Genomic DNA, 19,221 nt, shown 5'->3' with positions numbered 1-19,221 from the left:
AATAAAGTTACTGTGAAAAGCCCCTAGTCGCCACAGTCAGGCGCCTGTGCGGGGAGCCTGGAACGGGAATTGAACCCGCGCTGCTGGTCTTGTTCTGCGCGACCAGCAGAATAAACCAGCCCCTGTAAGTGTAAGTCAAATGTAAGACAAATGTAAGTCGCTAATAATTTAGTGAAATTTTGCTACATATGAGTTGGAGGCACTGTTCAATACTGTTCTCAGGTGGTGTTTGGACAAAGATGCAAAAATGTAATAGAGATTCATTTTCCTTTCTTGAGAAAGATCTTGGGCATGACTGAGACAATTTACCTTGAAGGGAAAGACGTTGGGTGGAATTTTCCCATATATTTCAGAATGTCAGGCTCTGACTGAAAACCGACATGTAGCCCTCCAACTGCACAGCCGAGTGTTTAGATCACAATTACGGCACTCATGAGTGGGCAAGGTTTACGCCACAAATGTGACGGTGCGGAGCCTGATAGAGCCTTCAAGACTGGCTCCACAGAGATCAGGGCGCCAGCTTTAAAGGGCGCCCTGATGAGTGGAGGAAGCAACCCCCCCACCAATAGGGATTCAACCACATCCACCACCACAGCACAAGCAGCGGAGCTGTCCTCTCCCCCCATAATAGTCAGATTGGAAATCCCACCGCAATGGGGCATCTAGTAGGCCCACCTCTGGTCCTAACCCAGGCACAAGTTAGCGGTGCCAGATCAACATTGCCAGGTTGGAGTGACAAATTTCTGCCAGGGGAAAGTGCCACCCTGTGCCGGGAAAGTGCCGGGGCAGTGCCAGGACATGTCCCTCTCCCTCCTGGGGCTATACTTAACTGAGTGCCCCAGTGGGGATGGGGGTAATCCCCTCAACTGATTCACGTCGTTATAAACCTGTTGCAAACCTTACCAGCATAGCGAGTATGAATATTTAGTGAGGGGGATCTTGTGGCAGGGGACTCACAAATTACAATATAATTTTTTGAAACAGGATGTGGGCATCGCTGGTTAGTCCAGCATTTGTTGTCCATCCCTAATTGCCCTTCAGAAGGTGGTGGGAGTTGCCTTCTTGAACCGCTGCAGTCCCTAAGGTATAGGTACAACTATTGTGCTGTTATTGAGGAAGTTTCAGGGTTTTACCCCAGCGACAGTGAAGGAGCAGTGATATATTTCCAAGTCAGGATGGTGAGTGACTTGGAGGGGAACCTCCAGCTGGTGGGATTCCCAGGTACCTGCTGCTTTTGTCCTTCTCGATGGTAGCGGTCATGAGTTTGGAAGGTGCTGTCCAAGGAACCTTGGTGAGTTCTGCAGTGCATCTTGTAGATGGTACACATGGCTGTCACTGTATGTCAGTGATGGAGGGTTTGAATGTTTGTGGAAGGGGGAGCAATCAAGTGGGCTGCTTTGTCCTGGATGGTGTTGAGCTTCTTGAGTGTTGTTGGATCTTCCCTCATCCAGGCAAGTAGAGAGTATTCCACTACACTCCTGACTTGTGCCTTGTAGATGGTGGACAGGCTTTGGGGGGTCAGGAGGTGAGTTACTCGCTGTAGGATTCCTAGCCTTTGACCTGACCTGGTAGGCACAGTATTAATACGGCTAGTCCAGTTGAGGTCAGGAGCTGAATGACCCTGGCGAAACCCAAACTGAGTGTCCGTGACCAGGGGATCTCTAATGGGGGGATATCTAATGGGGGGTTCTCTAATGGCGGGATCTCTAATGGGGGCATCTCTAATGGGGGATGTCTAATGGGGATCTCTAATGGGGGGGATCTCTAATGGGGAGGATCTCTAATGGGGGATCTCTAATGGGGGACCTGTAATGGGGGATCTCTAGTGGAGGGGATCTCTAATGGGGGGATATCTAATGGGGGGATCTCTAATGGGGGATCTCTAATCGGGAGGATCTCTAATGGGGGGATATCTAATGGGGGGATATCTAATTGGGGGATCTCTAATGGGGGGGATCTCTAATGGGGATCTCTAATGGGGGGATATCTAATGGGGGGACATCTAATGGGGGATCTCTAATGGGGGATCTCTAATGGGGGATCTCTAATGGGGATCTCTAATGGGTGATCTCTAGTGGGGGATCTCTAATGGGGGATCTATAGTGGGATGATCTCTAATGGGGATCTCTAATGGGGGGATCTATAGCGGGGGGATCTCTAATGGGGGATCTCTAATGGGGATCTAATGGGGATCTCTAATGGAGGGATCTCTAATGGAGGGATCTCTAATGCGGATGGGTCTCTGATACAGAGGGGTCTCTGATGTGGGGGGGAGGAGTCTCTGATGCAGGGGACTCTAATAGGGGTCTTTGATGGGGGACCTCTGATTGGGGATCTCTGATGCTGGATGGTCTCTGATGCGGGGGTGTCTCTGATGGGAGTCTTTAACTAATTATTTTTTAAATAATCTTTATTGTCACAAGTAGGCTTACATGAACACTGCAATGAAGTTACTGAGAAAATCCCCTAGTCGCCACATTCTGCCGCCAGAGGGAGAATTCAGAACGTCCAAATAATCTAACAAGCACGTCTTTCGGGACCTGTTGAAGGAAACCGAAGCACCTGCAGGGTTCTCTGATGGCGGGGTTTTCTGACGGGGTGTGTCTCTGATGGGCAGTCGCCTCTGATGGGCGTGTCACTCTTATGGGTGCATGCTGTGGGGGTGGGGAGCGGAGGGTGACCCGTTATTCCCATGGTGGGTGGGGTGAGGGAGGATGCTCTTACTTGTCTGCATAGGGGGCAGGATTTGCATTGTTTTGCGGGGGGGGGGGGGGGAATCGGAACATTGCAACAGGTGTGGTGCCCAGGGCAAAAGCTGTTTCTCGGGGGACATTCCATTCTTCGCCCGATCGGGAATACCGATGGCGGCAGCGGGCAATGGAGAACCCACCATTATTGCACTCCTCATAAATAGAGTTTGTTCATTTTAATGTGCAAAAATACACGACATACCAAACCTTAGCAGCTAAATCGTTGTTTCATTCAGGCTCATTTGTTATTTAAGATTAAGAAAAATTCTCATCTTTGAACCGCTGCCTGTAAAATATTCCCTTCATTCTTGGATTGGAGTAAATTATACTAAACTGGGCAATTAGCTTTCTTAAAGACTACTGTCAAATGAGGACCAATTCTCTTCTATTTAATTCAACAATTGAAATGTTATTTTGATTAATCATTTAATTTCTAACTCATGTGCTTACAGTTTCTCATGGTTGAACTTATAACCAATGTTAATAAACATCCTCCTCAGCCATACTAGGCAGCAATATCTAAGGCATGAATCAATCACAAAATGTTCTCTTTCAAATTGCATGCGAGTAAAGTGCGTCAGTGGTGATGTAGATTTAAATATATTTCTGACTGCAATTCGATCAATAAATTAATAAGTTGCCTTAAAAGAAAATCTTTATTCCAATCATTTCTGCCTATCTTGAAATGAATCTCTATCCTCTAATCTGAAGTTATCGCCTTTAGTAGCAAAAACAGGAAGGCAGATTATTATCGGAATGATTTCGAATTAAGAGAGGACAATGAGACTTGGGTGTCCTCATACACCGGTCGCTGAAGATAAACATGCAGGTGCAGCAGGTGGTAAAGCAGGCAAATGGTATGTTGGCGAGAGGATTTGAGTACAGGAGCAGGGATGTCTTGCTGCAATTATACTGGGCCTTGGTGAGACCACAACTTAAATTCTGTGCAGTTTTGGTCTCCTTATCTGAGGAAGGATGTTTTTGCCATAAAGGTCATGCAGAAAAGGTTTACCAGACTGCTTCCTGGGATGGCACGACGGACATATGCAGAGAGATTGAGTTGGTTAGGATTATATTCACTGGAGTTCAGAAGAATGAGGGTGGATCTCATAGAAACCTATGAAGTTCTAACAGGACTAGACAGCATAGATGCAGAAAGGATGGGCAGGATTCTCCGATGGCTGACACCAAAATCACAATGGCCGGAAAATATGTTCTGACGCCAAAATCACAGCAAGTGCCAATTTGACGCCAAATCGCAATTCTCCGTCACCTCAACAGCGGCTTCAATGTGTTCCAAAATGCACGTACAGTAAGCACCATCTGCATATCATTAGCGGGCCTGACTTGGTATTCTCCACGGCCTCTGTGATTCTCTGCCTCTGATGGCACGGTTCACCTGTGCTTTTAAAATCGTGAAACTGGCGTCATAGCTGATGAGAGAGAGGAGGTAAGACAGAGAGAGGCGTGGGTTACCTCCTCTCTCAGGGTGCCCAATGGCCTTCCAAGGTTACCGGGCCGGACTCTGGCCGGGCTGGCTGGGATGCGGGAGCCCTGCCAGGGCTTGGGATGGGGGGGGGGGGGGGGGGGGCTGGGGTGGTGATGAGGGGAAAGGGTCGTGCGGCTGGGGTGATTCCCCATGGGACTGGGGCAGTGTTCAGTCATGAACTTCCATTGTCGCACCCTGCAAGGCAGCCATCTTGCTGCACACCTCACTGACCATCCACCTTGTTCCTGGTTCTGCAGAGTGACACCAGCCGTATGGGTGCAGGTTAGGCAGATTGGCGATGCTAAATTGCCCTTTTGTGTCCAAAAGGTTAGGTGGGGTTACTGGGTTACAGGGATAGGGTAGAGGCGTGGGATTAAGTAGGGTGCAGACTTGATGGGCCGAATGGCCTCCTTCTGCATTGTAAATTCCACGATTCTGTATCTGCCAGGTGATCAACGGGATGCATGTCCCCCTATGAGCAGATGACAGGCTGCTCTACACAAACTGAACGGGGTTTCACTCGATGAACGTGCAGCTGGTGTGTGATCATCAGCTGCGCATCATACACGTCTACGCCAAATACCCGGGCAGTGTGGCTGACACCTTCATCCTGGCACACCCAACGATTCATGACATGTTCAAGACGCCCCACCGGCTGAGGGGTTGGTTCCTGGGAGACAGGGGTTATCCACTGCGATCATGGCTGGTGTCACCTATCAGGAGGCCACAGGCCAACGCCGAGACCCGCTACAATGACGCCCATACAGTGGCCAGGTCCATGGTCTTCGGCCTCCTGAGAGGGTCGCCTGCATCATGGCGGCCTGCTGCGTCCTCCACAGGATTGAGCAGCGGAGGGGCGATGTGCTGGAGGAGAAGGAGGAATGCCAGGCCTGTCCAATGTATAGGATGCGGGGGAGCGAGGGTGGGCAGGACATGAGGCCCAGGCAGGCAAGGCAGGCCACACGACATGTGCGGCAGGGCCAATGCGCACGGAACGTTCTGATCGCCTCCAGGTTCACCGACTAGAGGGACAGTAGCCAGGGGCATCCCACCCCCCCATCCTGCCCCCCCCCTCCTGATAACACCCCCGCCTGTACCCCTTCCGTGATACATACCTGCCGCACTACAGGGTGCGGGCCCTGGGTTGGCAGTAACACTGGGTCTGATCCATGGGATGGAGGGTGATGACAACCCGCTCTGCAATGAGCTCTGGTGCTCCATATCATTTGACAATGTCTGACTCCTGCCGACGATAGCACTCTCCACCGACCAATTGGGTGATCCCTGCATGCGAGCTGGCCATTCCATCACACGGACCCATCGAATCCCTGAGATGACGGCGGTGGGGACGGTCAGGGGCGGAGAGGGGAGGGGGGTGTGTGGAGGGGGGGAGCTCAGGGCATCACAATGTCCGCCCATTCCCAGCCCCCCCCCCTACTCTGCGCTCCCTCTCTGGCCAACCCAGACCAGCCCTCACAGCCATCTGACAGAGCACCGAGACAGATTGTAACAGTGTGAACAGGTGTTTAATGTGACAACGTATATACAGATTTATGCCCTAGCCCTGATCACTAAACTGTGCCCTGCACCCATGCCAACTTAACTAGTGTCTAACTTTCTGGCCTTACAAGCCCAATTGTACATCTTAGTGGATCCCCAGATGGTGTAGCAGGAGTGGACCTGGGTCCCCTCCCCTTTGGTATCTTCTGGGGCGACCCATCCTAGATGGGCCCGGCAGCTTCTCGGGTGTCCCAGGTGTTGCGCTGCCAACCTGTTCTACCCACTGCCCACCAGATGCTCCAGGGACAGGAGGAGGGGGGAGGGGGAGGAGTGCAAGGTGCTGTGTTGTTCCAGCACCCCCCTGTTGGAGTCATGGGCCCCATTGCCTCCTCTTCTTTCGGGATGCCTGATGGCCCTCGGGCCATTCCATTGGACGGGGGTGTGAGCGAAGCTATCCCCTGAGGCTACCCCGTCACCTGGCGCTGCCAGTCTTGGACACCTGCTCCAGTCTGCATGCTCGCAGCAATGGAGCACAGGGAGTGGATCATCTCTGTCTGGGACTGCACCAGATACCCAATGACTATGCCACCATCTTCTGGGTCTGTGTCTGATCAGCCAGTGACTGCATCATCTGCCTCTGGGACTGGGCCACCTCACTCTGCATCTGTGCATGTTGGCCCCCGCCTGGGCAATGCCACCGACATTTCCAGCCATGGCCTGCTGTGACTGGGCCACGCTCAGGAGCACCGCTAAAATTTCCAGGTGGCTCTGGGACATGGTCGCCTGTGAGACGGCAACCCTGTACTGGGCCTTGGTCAGCACCTGCACAGAATGTCCCAGGCTTTGGACATGCTGACCTATAGCCAAAATCCTCGCCCCAATGCCTCCACCGCGGACGCCACTCGCGCGGTGTTGTCCTGGGTGGGACGCATGGCCAGCACCACCACCTGCTCCTGCACGTGGTTGGACTCCTCCACCTGCGCCTGCAGGTGCTGGATGCTCGCCGACAACCCCTCATGCAGTCCCGGCTCTGAGACTGCAATCAATGGGGCTGTCCATTCCAGAAGCCTGAAACCCGTCTGGACGGAAGTTCCTCGGCCCGCCCTCCAACCGTTCGCCCCCTCGGGTGGTCCTACCTCAACCTGCTGTACCGGATCAGATGTGTGATGTGCACAGGTTGCTAAAATGAGTACAAGGTTGCCAAAATAAACTATGCAATAACTATCTCTATAAAACTCAAATACACAACTAGTCTCTCTCACGCCTAAACATCTTCTCCTAGAATCAAGGGTTGTCACCTGATATATATGTGACTGCTCTTGATCACCATCTGATGGCGGGATGTATTTGCATGAAATTGTTAACCCTTTCTCTCCCATACAATATCCATATTGTTCCACAAGGGACATCGGATGGACCCACCGCATCACCAGCAGGTCTTGCAAGACATAAGACAAGATGCATGATTAGACCGCAGGCCGGGGCGTGGTGGGGGTGAGGATGAGGGTCGGGTTGAGATGGTCATGAGGACGGTGGTAAGGGTGGGATGATGGTGAGGGTGGGCCTGAGGGGATGGTGAGGTGGTGGGAGGGGATGGTGAGGTTGGGGGTGTGGGGTGGGGGGGGTGTGGGTGAGGGTGGGGGTGAGGAGGTTATGAGGGTGGGGCTGAGGGTCCGGGTGGTGTAAGGCTAAGGCTGGGGGAGATGGCTGAGGTTGGGGGTGATGGGGAGGGTGGTGTGGGGTTGAGGGTAGTGTAGGGGTGGTGTTGGGAGAGGGGTTAACACATGTGTCAGGGGGGACTGGAACTCATCAGGGTCTCATCTCCTTGCCCACGGCCGAAATCCACCCCAGCGACCTCCCTTTCTTCCAGGCCCCCGACAACGTCCAGAGTCCTCTGCTCTGCCATGGTGAGGGGCCGCAGGTCCAACAGTCCCCCTCCAGTCTTCAGGCGCTCCCGACGGTTTGGGCGGCCTTCTCCTGGGGGCGGCGGGGGGGCAAACGGCAAAAGACAGTGTGAGACAGTCCGACTCATGCAACACAGGCTGTGGGTAGTTGGTGGCCTCAATGGCCATGGCAACCGGCCAGCGCGGCCGGTATGGGCGCCGGCACATCATGCAGGGTGGGGGTTCGGCCACCCTCCGGGTTGGGGTGAGTCAGGCTACGGGTGAGTGGGACGTGGGTTAGTGCTAAGGGCACAATGTTACCTACTCGCCCAGGCCGTCCTGAGGAGGTCATGCAGTTCTTCACGGCACTGCTGGTCCGTCTGGATGGTGTTGCCAACGGAGCTGACCACCTCTGTCACCTGCACCCAGGCAGCTGGTGGCAGCTGGCAGCCTCCTTCCCGGGCCGGGGTACAAGGTCATCCGCCTTTCCTCCACCGCATCCAGGAGGGTCTCCAGCTCGGCAGCGGTGAAGCGTGGAACTTCTCTCCTTGCTGCCATCTGGTTGGCTGGGATGGTGTGTGCGGGGAGTGAAGTGTGTATATGCGGCTGCAGCTTGTCAGCCTCCTGAGTGTCAATCACGAAACTGGCGAATCCGGCCCCGTTTCTCATTGGAATCGATTGGGCTGGTTTCTCCGTCCCGCCACGCCAGATTTCTGGTTCAGCTCGCCGTCGGGATGCTTCATTTCACCAGCCGGTCAATGGGGTTTCCCTTGTGGGGCAGCCCCACACCGTCGGGAAACCCCCGGTCTGCCGCAAAACGGAGCATCCCGACGGCGTGCTGAACCAGAAATTTGGCGTGGTGGGACGGAGAAACCTGCCCAATCGATTCCAATCAGCCCATTGTGTTCCAGGTGGTGCCAGTGCTAGCACACCAACAATAGATAAATCACAGATATATAGATACATAGAAGATAGGAGCAGGAGGAGGCCTTATGGCCCTTCGAGCCTGCCCCGCCATTCATCACGATTATGACTGATTATCCAACTCAATAGCCTAATCCTGCTTTGTCCCCATAGCTTTTGATCCCATTCTCCCCAAGTGCTATATCTAACCGCCTCTTGAGCATATTAAATGTTTTAGCATCAACTACTTCCTGAGGTCATGAATTCCACAGGCTCACCACTCTTTGTGTGATGAAATGTCTCCTTATCTCTGTCCGAAATGGTTTACCCTAAATCCTCAGACTGTGGCCCCTGATTCAGGACCCACCCATCATTGGTAACATCTTCCCTGCACCTACCCTGTCTCGTCCCGCTAAAATTTTATAACTCTCTATGAGATCCCCCTCATTCTTCTGAACTCCAGCAAGAACAATCCCAACCTAGTTAACCTCTCCTCTTATGACAGTCCTGCCATCCCTGGAATCAGTCTGGTAAACCTTCGCTGCACTCCCTCGAGAGCAAGAACATCCTTCCTCAGAGAACGAGACCAGAACTGCACACAATACTCCACGTGTGGCCTCACCAAGGCCCTGTACAATTGCAGCAACACATCCCTGCTTCTATACTCGAAACCTCTTGCAATGAAGGCCAACAGACCATTAGCCTTCTTTACCGCCTGCTGCAGCTGCTTGGTTACCTTCAGTGAATGGTACACAAGGACACCCAGATCCGGCTGCACACTCCCCTCTCCCAATTTACAATCATTCAGGTAGTAATCTGCCTTCCTGTTTTTGCTTTCAAAGTGAATAACCTCACACTTATCCAAATTATACTGCACCTGTCATTGCTTTGCCTACTCGCACAACCTGTCCAGATCATGCTGTAGGATCCCTGCATCCGTGTCACAATTCACCCTCCCACCTAACTTGGTATCATCTGTAAACATTGAGAAGTTAAATTTTGTTCCCTCATCCAAATCATTAATATATATTGTGAATAACTGGGGTCCCAGCACCGATCCCTGTGGTACCCCACTAGTTCCTGCCTGCCAATTTGAAAAGGATCCATTAGTCCCTACTATTTGTTTCCTCTCTGCCAACCAGTTTTCTATCCACCTCAATACATTTTCCCCAATCCCATGCGCTTTAATTTTGCACAATAATCTCTTATGCGGGACTTTGTCAAATGCCTTCCGAAAGTCCGAATATACCACATCGACTAGCTCCCCCTTGTCACCTGTACTGGTTACATCTTCAAAGAATTCCAAATGGTTTGTCAAGCATGATTTTCCCTTCATAAATCCATGCTGACTCTGACTGATCCTGCCACTGCTTTCTAAATGTTCCGCTATAAAGTCCTTGATAATGGATTCAAGCATTTCCCCCACCACCGATGTTAGGCATCCTGGTCTATAATTCCCTGCTTTCTCTCTACCTTGCTTTTTGAATAGCGGAGAGACGTGAGCTACCCTCCAATCTGCAGGGACAGTTCCAGAGTCTATAGAATCCCAGAAGATGACCACCAATGCGTCTACTATTTCCAGAACCGATCCAGGTGTGGTGCCGGTTTTGTTGTCATGGAACTCCATGGAACCTGGGCCAGCGTTAACACTTCTTGCGGGATTCTCCACTTGCCGATGCCAAAATCGTATTTGGCGATTGGGCGGAGAATCCCTTTTGATGCTGAAATCGGGGGCGGCGCCTGATTTTGGATGCTCCGCCCCCTCCAAAACAGCGTCATCGGCGAGTACGCCACACACCATTGGGACGACCTCAGGATATCACCCGAAGGCCCTTCCCTGATGCTCCACCCCCGAAGAGCAGACTGCCCAATGGCATGGGACACGTGTGCTCTGAGCTGTCATCAACCTCGCGTGGAGGCTGGGGACCGTGCCCAGCACTGCCACAGTTGGGGGGGGAGGGAGCCGTGCTGCTGGCAGTGAGGGACTTTGGCGGGGGCTGGGGGGACTGGTGGGGGATGGTCCAGGGGTGGCGAGTGGGGTGCACAGGGGAGCGCTATCTGGCAGGCCGGGTCCTCCCCCAGCTGGCGCCATGTTGTACGGCGCAGCCATGGACCCGGAAATTCTCCGGCCGTTTCTGTCGGGAACGCTGAGGGGTTTACGTGGCGTGGCTGCTAGCCCCCCACCGGGCGGAGAATCGGTGCGAGGTCGGCGCCGACTAAAACTAGCCACTTCCTCCTGACCTAGCCTCAAAATCGGAGAATCCAGCCCTTAGTCTCAGAAATGGGGAATCACACCTGATGTTCCTGATGGTGGGGGTGTCATAGTCTGAGGATACGGGGTAAATGGTTTAGGACTGAAATGAGAACCGATTTATTCACCCAAAGAGTGGCCGCCTGTGGAATCCGCTACCACAGGAAGTAGTTGAGGCCGAGTGGCCTTCCCCTACTTATATTTTCTATGTTTCTATCTGAAATGCCTTTGACGGATTTGTCACACTCTTCAAATGCACGCCTTTCTTAAGCGTGATGCCAGCTTGCATTTTAAATTCTTGTTCATATCATTCAGGAATAAATATTTTGACTCTTTTAACATGACAGATGACAGCCTGCAGCGTAATTGGCAAACATCCTTTATTACTCCTGTAAGAAGTTAAGGAATCAATGAGGTTTTTCCTCTCCACAATTCACTGTCACCTTATCTAATCCTAACATAATGTCCAATGTAACCTTCACAATTTCCCATTGGCTGATAAACAAAGTCATGTTTGAGGTGCCTACTAAGGAATTTGAAGTGACAGTATAACAGGATATAAGGACACATTATCAACACAGAAGGGGCTACCACTGCATAAAGGAAGAACAGTTAGCTTCGGCACAATACCAATAAAATGGGTGTTCTCTTTTACAAGAACCTATAATAATAAACTAAATTACATCTTAAATCAGAAGCAATGCAGACTTACTTTGTACAGAATATCTTTCCAGAACAAAATAAAAATCCAACCAGCGGTTCATAGGATTTAAATGCATTTTGAAGTTTTCATAAATATATATAATTGTGTTTTCCAGAATCATGGTTGGGATTCTCCGTTTCACCTGCCGGTCAATGGGGTTTCCCATTGTGGGGCAGCTCCACGCCATCGGGAAACCCCCGGGCAGCCGGCAAAACGGAGCATCGCGACAGCGGAGAATTCAGCCCCGTAACATTTTGCAGCACTGAAAGGGACTTTTTGGTCCATTACACCTGTACCAATTCTTTGAAAAAACTACCCCACCAGACCTACTCCACCCCCTTTCTCCGAAGCCCTGAGAACCTTTCCCTTTCAAGTACCCATCCAATTCCCTTTTGACAGTTACGGAGGAGATTCTCCATCAGCCAACGCTGAAATCGAGAAAAGCAATAGGGCAATCCTCCAGGTGGTGTACTGCAGGGCACCACCAGAGCAGTTGAGGCATCGGAACCACAATTTAAGCAGTCCGATGCACTGCTCAATGACAGCCCGGGTGGCCACATGGGCCTCGTTATATTGAGTCTCTGCATCAGTCGCCGTACTGGCGCCATCAGCCAGATCCTAGGCGGTACCCCTTCGTACCAAGTGCCAACCAGTCACGCTGGGATGTCCTTCGAAGATGCCGGGGGTCTCCAACTGCTTCAGGATGTAGCTGCCGTGCACACTCCCAGGGAAGCATGCACACACATGCATGATCGTCATGTGGTGGTTGTACACAAGTTGGCCTTTCAGGAGTGGAACCCCTTCCTGTTAATGAAGAGCACTCCCGGACAACCCGGTGTGCTCAAGGCAACAGGCGCGCCACATATTACCCACTGGGCCTGGGCCATCCTGTGGGCCATCCCAGAGAATCCTGCTGCCCGGGCATTTTTTTTCCCCCCTTTTTTAAATAAATTTAGAATACCCAATTTGTTTTTCCAATTGAGGGGCAATTTAGTGTGGCCAATCCACCTACACTGCACATCTTTGAGTTGTGGGGGTGAAACCCATGCAGACACGGGGAGAAAGTGCAAACTCCACACAGATAGTGACCCGGGGCCGGGATCGAACCCGGGTCCTCAGCGCCATAGACAGCAGTGCTAACCACTGGGCCACCGTGCTGCCCTTCTGCCCAGGCATCTTGATGGGCTTGGTCCAGGTCAAAGTTAATATGGTCGGCTGCCCAGGAAAACAGGTCTCCGTGCCTTCACGGATGCACCTGTGGGCTGTGGCCTGCGAGATGCCACACAAGTCCCTCCTTGAGCTCTGTAATGAACCAGAGGTGTAAAGGTTCAGAGCTGCAGTGAACATGATGGCCATCGGGAGTGGGTAGCCTCCTCTTCCACGTGGTGCAAGGCCCGCAAGACAAGCGCCACCCCATCTCCTTGTTGAGGTAGAGCCTCCTGCGGCAGATGCTCTCCGTCATCTGTTCGAAGGGCCAGCAACGCCTGTACCATCTGTACACATTGGGCCATCACTGGCCTCCCACTCTGTGTCCCTCCCTGACGCTGATGGGCGGCCAGGCCCTCAGGGTGTGGGGCGGGGCCCTGCACATGGGATGCCGCCTCGAGCCTCTGTCGATGCTGCTGCCACTGCCTTCTCCGGCATCTGGCTGCCTGGATGACAACGCCACCACCAGTGCATCTTCCATGGGGTCCAAGGTAACATCCACACTGTAATATCAGTCAGGGGTTGGAGAGGGTGTGAGACTGACAATCAGTTATGGCCGCCACTTGCTACCCTCGGATCCCCCAAGCATCCGTCACTCTCACATCCCCTTCCATCCCTCAGGGTGCCATCCAACATGCCCTGCACACGCATCCCCGGCCGCAGCAGTGCACCTAGCCACTGGACCCCAGACACCCGCTGGGAATGTTGCCTAGATCGGGCCCGGGTACCGTCCCCCCCTCCCCGGCGGGGGGTTGGGGGGGGGGGGGGGGGTGGGGGGGGTGGGGGGTGGGGGGGGGGGGGTTGTAAACACACACACACCCTCTGGCCACGGGGATGTGGCCCATCTCTTGTGTTCTAATGCTGGCTGCTGCCTCTGTGGAGTTCATGCCTCTGGAGTCCAGCCAAAGTGTCCAGGCCTCAGAGCCTGATTTGGATGCTAGGCAGTAACAACCACCTGCGTAATGGCAGGTGTACCTACGGGGATCCCACTTGGGAGCTGAATGGCGCAGCACTGTACTACAGTGGTTAATTTTGTTGCTTCACAGCGCCAGGGACCCGGGTTTGATTCCCGGCTTGGGTCACTGTCTGTGCAGAGTCTGCACGTTCTCCCCGTGTCTGCGCGGGTTTCCTCCGGATGCTCCAGTTTCCTCCCACAAGTCCCGAAAGACATGCTGTTAGGTGAATTGGATATTCTGAATTTTCCCTCCGTGTACCCAAACAGGCACCGTAGTGTGGCAATAATAAAGCTTATTATTGTAAAGTTCTCACGTTACTAAAATTGCCAATTCCCCATTAGCAATAGCCTTTAGCTTTGCAGCCACGGTCAGTGGGAGTTATAGTGACCTTCACCACAGTACCATGTACGGGGCTCCCTCACGGGGGGTGTTCGGTGGGACAGACAGGCAGCAGCTGGGGCTGCCCCGTTATGGGTAGACGCAATCTTGGGAGTGGCATGATGGACCACGGGCACTGCCCCCCGTCGTCTTTCTGGCCCAGGGGTGACTCACTTCCCCAATGGTGGTGTCCCACCCTGCCCGACCAAGCCCGTTCCCCCATTCCCCCCGGGTGGAGATTGGTCTTAATTGATTATTGGTTTCTGGCATCGCCGCGGTGGGATCCAGATCTCACCAATGGGACCGAGCTGGTTAGATCGGAAATCAATCAGCGCCGGCGTGGTTCCTGATTTCGACCTTTCCCGCCATCTAACTGGCCCGCTCATTTTCACAGCCGGTGTGGCACGACCGTCAGATCGCGCCCTCTGTGTCCACTGCCTTTTCAGGATGAGAGTTCCAATGATCCACAGCCCTCAGAGAAAAAAAACTGTGCCTCATCTCCGTTTTAAATTGGTGACCCTTTATTTTTAACAATTTTTAGACCAGAAGGAATTTTTAACAGCTTCCTCCAAAATTGCAGTCAGACTCACGCTTCTGAAAACCATTTTTATATACCGACCAGAATCTCCCACCGTTTTCCTCCCATTCACCACTCCCATACTTGTCAATGTCGTTGAGCTGCTGTCAGAATAAAAGTTGTTGTTAAATCTGCTTTAACCACCCTTCAGACAATGCACCCCATTAAATAGTGATTTTAAAAACAGATTCCTGAAAGAATAGAGATGTTGAGCCACCAGTCTGACATCCCTGTCTCCCACACCAACCATTCTTAAATCTCTCTGTTTCAAACTCGTGGCTTCATTCCTTTGACTTTACCCAGTTGCAGGACACATTTGTTCCATATAAATGAGTTACGTTTATATGGAATAACAAAGTCCATTTGGAACAGATTGCTTAATTCAGGTCATATCAAATGATCTGATACAGATTTCTACTCTGTATCTGTGAGATTTTGCACATCACTGCAACTTATTCGTACTGTACAACATCCTTGTCCTTTTTATTAAAACTATTTCTCGTACATATTATTTTAAAAAATGCTTGTTTTTCATTAAACATCTGCTGGAAAAGCAATGAGATTGCAAACTCATACTTAGTTAGGTTCATGTTATGCACCAGTCATCCATACCAAATAAGGATTAATGAGACAGCTGCCTTTCCAGCATATCTGAAGGAATTCAGCAATGATTGCTCATCCACTTCTCATTATTTGCACTGCAATGTACTCCACTCCTACCATGCGGAAGATGTTTAGATCTTCTACAAACATCGGAAAGACCACTTTGTATTTGGGAGATAGGCAATTTCAGCAGCGTGTACTGTTCTGCAGGCAAACACTCATTGAGTCTGACTTGGCAGAATTTCCGAAATCTACGAATTCTACCACCTAGAAAGACAAAGGCAGGGAGCATATAGGAATGCCACCACCTGCAAGTTGCCCTCTGTGCACACATTATCCTGACTTGGAAATTCATCATTGCGTACCAAAATCTTGAATCTCCTTGGACCCTTGAGGGGCACGCTAACTGCAGCCTGGCAGTGGCAGAGGGGCACATGAGCAAAGGACTGACCCCATTGACACCACTTGGAGTTGGTAGAGCTGTATTTAGGTGACAACTGCCTTACCCCTAAATACAATAAGCATTGCTGAAAAAAGACACATGTTGTTGAAGTTTTGTACCTTGTGCAAATTTAAAGGGAACTACAATTTGTATTATAATGACACTGACAACCAATTTAAAATATTTTGGGGCTCGCAATGTGGCTCACCTATGCATGCTAGAAGCTATATATATTAGCACATGGGACCCAGTCCTTAACAGACAGAAAGAACATGCACATACAATGCATCTTTTTAAACTAACAAAAAAGGTGACAGTGATGCGACCATCAATTCACACAAGGTGGAGAGTTGAAGTGAACAGTGGTTTTAACCAGCTAGAACTGTGCCTGCCTGCGACTGCTCTGTACTGAGTGCCGCCTACAGGTTGCAGACCTATATACCTCCCACGAGGGGGCGGAGCTATAGGCGGAGCCCACAAGGGCACCAACATAATACAATGTAATGTAATGTAATACAATGGTGGGTCACAGGCGGAGCCCACAAGGGCATCAACATAATATAATGTATGTAATGTAATACAATGGTGAATGGTAGCAGTAATACATTCACCACATTCACCCCCTGTTAAAAATTGAAGTCCAGCGGGGGTGAAGTGGGCTCACAGGTTGAGTGTCAGGCACCTTGATTGTTCGCTGTGATCGCCTGAGCTCTGGTTTTGCTGCGGGCACGGGTGTTGAACTCGTCGCTGCAGGCACAGGTGTTGACTCCGGGAGTGTGTCTTCTGGAGCTTCATCCCTGTAGATCAGCGATGGGGACAGGGGGGGTGTAGGCCATGTAGGGGCGGGGGCGGTGTTCTGTGTAGGGTGGGGGGTTAGGTGATGGTCGCAGGGGAACCGGCGGGTGCCAGGTCCCGGAGGGAGACTGCATCTTGTAAGCCATCGTGGTGCCCCACGTAAGCATACCGGGGGTTGGCATGAACGAGCTGGACCCTCTTGACCAGGGGGTCAGATTGCTGGCTCCTCACGTGCTTTCGGAGGAGGACAGGTCCCGGTGTCGTCAGCCAGGACGGAAGCGAGACCCCGGAGGTGGATTTCCTGGAGAAAACAAATAGGCGGTCATGAGGGCTCTCGTTCGTGGCTGTGCAAAGGAGTGACCTAATGGAGTGGAGCGCGTCGGGGAGGACCTCCTGCCAGTGGGAAGCTGGGAGGCTTCTAGACCGTAGGGCCAGGAGGATAGCCTTCCATACCATCGCGTTCTCCCTCTCCACCTGCCCGTTTCCCTGGGGGTTGTAACTGGTAGTCCTGCTCGATGCTGTAGAGGGTGCCATCTCTGCTACTCCACTACTGGGCCGATATCTGGGGTTTGAGTATCTGTGTGTGTCTCTCTCCAGCTGGCACTGAAACTTCAGAGGCCAGGGGATGCCGCACTAGGACACTTCCACTGAAGAGAGCACTGAATCAAGCCTGCCGTTTATCCCTAACCGGAAGCTTGAGGCTTATATCACACAGATCTCCAGACCCCTACCAATACCCAGGTGATTCTCTCTCTTGCCGGTGGTGCAACACCCACCCGGTTCCTACTTCGCTGGAGTAGCTTTCCCAAGAGAGAGAATAGGACACTGCTGTTTATTACCTAACCAGCAGCCTGTCCTGAGTGAATCGCTCAAGATGACCCTAGATTCTTGAACCCGGAATTAAGGTGAGGAATATTTTAACAATGACTTGGTCAGAGATCGCTGGTGAGAGATTGAAGAATTTAAACGACTCCAATTTTCAGCAAATCAAGGTTTATTGCAAAACCCAGGTCAAAATCATCAACAGAAGAAAATATAATAAAATCTTAAACTCTAACACAAACTAAGTCTATTCAGAAAGTACTATAACGGACACAACGAAAAATCTTATTGTTACACAGTTTTAGCAATGGCACAAAACACAAATCAAGTCCCCTTCCCCAAAGCCTCAACCACTATCAAAGTCAAGGGAGTTTCGCAAGCTGCTGCAGGGTACTTACGGTCACAGGCTGCAGAGGTCAAGTCAAAGGTGGAGAGGTCGAGCCAAGAGCCAAGAGACCCTCAATCGAAACACAGCCCCTTTTATACCCGTTTTACCAGGCTTTTTCTGTGTTCGGCCAGCCCCTTTTGCATTGAATTGGTAAGGTTTAAAGTTCCCGCTGGTCCCGCCCCCTTTGAGCCGGTCAGAGCTGTCGACTTCCGGGTTTTCCTCCTCCTTTGCGTTGTATCAGTCCAAGTTTAAAGTTCCCGCTGGTCCCGCCTCCTTTGAGCCGGTCAGAGCTGTTTGCTTCCGGGTATTCCTCGCAGGTCCGCTCCTTCCAGCCAGGCAGACCTGCCGCGATTCTGTCAAGATTGGAGTACCTCCCCCAGGTCCGCCTCCAACTTGGTTTTTTTCTACCGCTCGCGATTTGAATTTGGCGCCGACTCCGCCCCCTCCTCCCAGTGAGTTCCTGCCGGTGGCTTCTGTCAAGATTGGAGTACCTCCCCCAGGTCCGCCTCCAACTTGTTTTTTTCTACCGCTTATCTTCAAGGGGCTTTTCCAGCGCAATATACTGAACCCAGACAGTCTGTTTTTTAGGATAACAAGGTTAGGCTCTCTTGTGAAGATTTTCAAAAGGTCTTCCAGCTGCTCCGGAGATGGCTGCTATTCTCACCTTGCTATGTTGATGGGGTGTTAATTGGATTCTGCTCTGGTGGAGGCCAGGTCATTTACATCTGCATGGGGCTATGACCATCCCATTGTCCTGCTTGCAGGCAGGCCCCCTGTGTATTCCCGTGCCCCTTTGTCTGTGTGTTAATCTTATCTCGTTGTCTGGCTCCTTCTTCCTTGTAGCTCCTAGGGGGGGGTTTGTAAATACCTATGCCCCTACTCAGCTCAGCGGACCAAGCCTGCTGGGAAATCTGGTTACGTTCTCTTGGCTGAAAAGTCAGTTTACAGTCTCTGGGTTTTATTCTTGGGCAGTCCAAAAAGCCGAATTGCCCGAAAACCTTACAGATGCCCCTTTGATACGTCCCTACCTGCTTGGACCGTATCGACACAGGTGAAGGGCAATCATTTCCTTTTGTGTGGACCGTAGGCCCCCCCTCAACATCATGCGAAACTACACGTCCCAAGACAGTTCCCTTAATTTAGGCTACCCCTGATTTCAATGAAAGGGAAAGAGAAGATCATACTTAATTCAAACACACAGTAACATATACACATTTCACCGGAACCCCAAACGTAAGGGTCCCTGTACATATATCACAATCAAGTAACTGAAACCCGCGAATCCATACAACTATTTACAATTGCATCTCTTTATTTCACTAAGGATCCTCCTTTCTTGGCTGCACTTCGCTTCTTCCCGTTGAAGGCTCTTCATTTTTCCTCCGTCGTCGATACCTGCAGCTGAGAGGTTTAGTCCAACTGAGGCGACAGCATAATGTACCCCCTGTACAACATTTTCTTTGTGGGGGCAAACACTAAACCATTCTCAGGCCCCCCCTGGTGGTGATCGGACAGTTGTGAGGGTCGATCGGTTGGGCTGTGGGCAGGGGTCGCTTTACCTGAACCAGCAGTTCG

The sequence above is a fragment of the Scyliorhinus torazame genome, chromosome 2 (genome assembly GCF_047496885.1).
Source record: "Scyliorhinus torazame isolate Kashiwa2021f chromosome 2, sScyTor2.1, whole genome shotgun sequence".
In the NCBI taxonomy this organism is placed as follows: Eukaryota; Metazoa; Chordata; class Chondrichthyes; order Carcharhiniformes; family Scyliorhinidae; genus Scyliorhinus; species Scyliorhinus torazame.
Note: the sequence above shows the minus strand (reverse complement) of the source record.